This window comes from Thalia democratica, chromosome 6 (genome assembly GCF_965202585.1).
Source record: "Thalia democratica chromosome 6, ktThaDemo2.hap1.1, whole genome shotgun sequence".
Lineage (NCBI taxonomy): Eukaryota > Metazoa > Chordata > Thaliacea > Salpida > Salpidae > Thalia > Thalia democratica.
The window spans coordinates 62039950-62043660 of record NC_139170.1 but is presented as its reverse complement, the minus strand read 5'-3'; positions in this window follow the sequence as shown (position 1 = coordinate 62043660).

Here is a 3711-nt window from a genome sequence, read left to right as displayed (position 1 = left end):
ATTTGCAAAAGTATAAGAAAACTATTTTGTTACGTCAGCATACAAACCAGATGAAAATTTGTTTAAAAAATACTAGCGGTCTTTTATGAATCGCAGGCCGCAGTTATTTAAAATTACTGTAATACTCAATAGTAGAATATTAATATAAGCCGGAAAATTGATAAAACATGCGTTCATAAAGAAGTAGAAATTACTAATAACTAAATAAAGAATTTAAGAGTGTAACTTTACCGAAAAAACTTTTTAATTGTGTAAAAAATTACATTTTAGCTGAAAGTATAACTTAGGCCTTTTTTTTTCTTTATCTTTATCTGCTCAATTAAAAAAAATGGTTAAAATTCTTCTTCAAAGGATTTGGTTTTTAAAATTGTTTATTTTGTACAATTACTGTAGTACTTAATTATTACTGAACATAAGACAACTAGTTTCTATAAACTAGATAATTTGTTGTTGAATCATATATATTAAACAACTTTTTATTAGTATCAAAAGCTTTTAAAGAAAACTATAAATATATTTTTATTGGTAAATAGACGAATTGAACGTTTTTTATATTAGTAAGAGTTTAAATACTGCAAATATTCTATTAAACAATCTGCTAGTACTACAGTTGATGAATTATAAAAATTAAGTTTATGAAAAAGTTATTTTATTTAAATATTGTCTGCTAAAAGTTTTTTAAAGTTATGTTATACAAAATAGGTTCTCATTATTTGTAAGTTGACAGTTTTGTTATTAATGGTTTGAAAACTAAAACTTCACTTTGATTTATCAAAATAAAGAAGCGGTAGTTTATGTCGTAAATGTGTACTGTCTGAAAAAAGTTTAGGCTGCTTTTATATTAAAATATATTTATTAAGTGTATTAAACACAACTAAAATGATAAACTGTATACAAAAATAATAGTAAGAATTTCTTTGCATACCGAAAAGTTTGCTAAAATCGGCTTTAAATTTTGGTATTTAATTATTGTAACAACATACAATTTTCAAATTTTTATTAAACAAACTAAAAAAAAAATATATATATATATCAGATTTCAATAAAGTTCCAGTTATTTTTTATTTAGAAATATTGCTTTTATTAGCAAGTTTTGCCGGAAAAACGAGTATAAAGTTTAATTGGAACTTGATTGTATTAAATTCCAATTTTAATTATTTCTTATTTTTATGCTATACTTAGTAGAGTTTAAAAATCAGCATCTCATTTAGTAGTGACAGGAGACAGAATTAACTATTTAGTAAATTTACACTGAAAACCTCAGTCTTAAAAACTATATTCTTTTACGTCAGCAAAAACAGCATATATGAAATTTTTGTCTGAACTTTTGTGTTCAGACCAGGGGCTGGTAGACTTTATTTTATAAAAATTTACTCGCGTGCTGTACTTAGTTAACTTACATGGAGTAACCAAAAGACTCTTATGTTATCCGTATTAATCCAGTTTTTATTTTATTCTTTCCAGACTTTATATTGCAAACTAGTTTCGGTTAGAGACCTCGTCAGTGCTTATATAGTAAATATAAATTATATATATATAAATATAAATATATTGTCCTGCTGTTTGTAGGACTTTAAAATGTTTTTTTGGCGCTTGTTTTCATATTATATGCAATGAATTACACTGAAACTTGTTGTATCAATTTTGCAAAACTTTATAAAGTTGTTTTGTTACGTCAGTATATAGTTCACATGTAAAATTTCATTGAATTTTCTACCGAGTGTTTAGTACAGCGGTCGGCAAGCTTTTATAAGTCGACAGTGTTCTAGAATAAGTTGCTCGCGGACCGCATTTAAATTAAATAAAAGGAGTGATCAAAACATTACGAAATTTAACCAAATATGAGATCGATTACGCAGTAAACAAGCACGAGTATCGTTCGAAAAAGCACTATTTTTAAGATACTCACAAATTCTGGAAATGAGTGAGACTTAAAAAAATTTAACTTTAAACTTTATTAATCTCATAAAACGATAAAATTAAAAAAAAAACAATACATTAGTCTAACAATATTAATGAATTTTAAACACAATAAATTTTTGAAAAATTTATGCAACGTCCATTTAGCTAGCATTAATATCAAAAATGTATATATTATTTAAGTTGATCAGATTAAATTTCTGTAAAACTGGTACGCAACTCCTGTAAGGTTTCCTGGGTGCAACTCATTTTCATCTGAATATTTATCAAGAAAATTGTAGTCCTGGTCATGAAATTTTAGCAAAGGAAGAACAAAGTTTTACCGGGTGTTTAGTCCAGAGGTTGCATGTTTAAAAAGTTGCATGTGGGCCGTATTTGATTATATAAATGCATTAACCAAAAGACGTATGCAACATCCATTACGTAGGTACGCATTTTTGCCTGTGTTCATGGTGCGTAGCATATCGATGTTTCTATTTCTATTACAAATAGTTAAATTTTGAGCTTAATTGTAAGCTTTTACTACAAAAAATTTTTTTATTGTTAAAAAAATCATATTATTATCTGAAAAGTAATTTGTGGGCCGCAATTTGCCGGTCCCTTATTTATTAGTGTAAGGATTTTTTTTTCTTATAATCTTATCAAAACAAAACAATTTCTTTTGAAGAAATACTGTAGAACTTAAAATTTGTTCAATTAAAAAAATATATGTTTTTAGCATTAGATTATTTGTTACAAACTAATAATGTTAGTCTGACATTTTAAAGCATCGAAAACTTTGACAAAAAATATCAATTGTTTTTGTTTTTGTAAAATGACTGTTTGAACGCTTTTTAAACGAATAAGAAATAAAACATTGTGAACATTTTGATAAAGAATTTAAATCTGTTATGTGCTTCTAATAAAAATTCTGAAAACTAAGTTGAACTATTAGATTTTTTCGATACATAAAGTCCTTTATGACCAAACTTTTTGAGCTTTTTTCTTTTATCGTTCAAGCAATAATAGTTAATAAAATTTATTAACAGCAAGGAAATATATTAAAAGTGTTTGTAAAGTTTGTTTAACTTAATTAGTATTTTAAAAGGGGTATTATTATTTAAAGTAAACTTAATAATACTACTAAAAAACAACAACATATAACTATAAACAACAATAAAATGCAATAAATTATCAATTTAGATCAAAACATTATTAAGTAGTTTAAAAAATATCATGAAAAAATTAGAAAAAAATTATATACTAGTATAATGCAAAAAAGTAATTTAATAATTAAGATGTTCTAAAAACAATATATAAAAAAAAAGTACATTCATCGTTATAAAGACATCTTCATTTTTTTGTATATAGCATAAACTTTAAACTTTGATATCTTTGTCGTAACCTATTTAACATTTAATCCTTTTTTTAAATGTATTTTATCTTTTTAGATACCTATTTCTGAGTATAAGTCTAAAATAGTTTTACAAGGTGTGCTTTTTAAATTTAAAGTTATTATCAGATAAATAATTTGAAACTTGATACATATAACTAAAAGCTTTGCATCGAAATTCAATAAGTTTTGAAAATTTTAAAAACCTAGAATTGTAAATTTATGTTTTGACTGTATAACTAACTATCTTTTAAAAACCTTATTTTGGTAGAAAATTTAAAGTGTTTAAAATTAAAGAAACAGTTTATAAACGAAGTATAACAGCAGTATTTAATGTAGTGAGAATAATAAGCTTTTCATGTAGTCTTTTACAACTATGATAGTCCTTTTTTTCAATAATTTTTATTGTTAATCAAAAC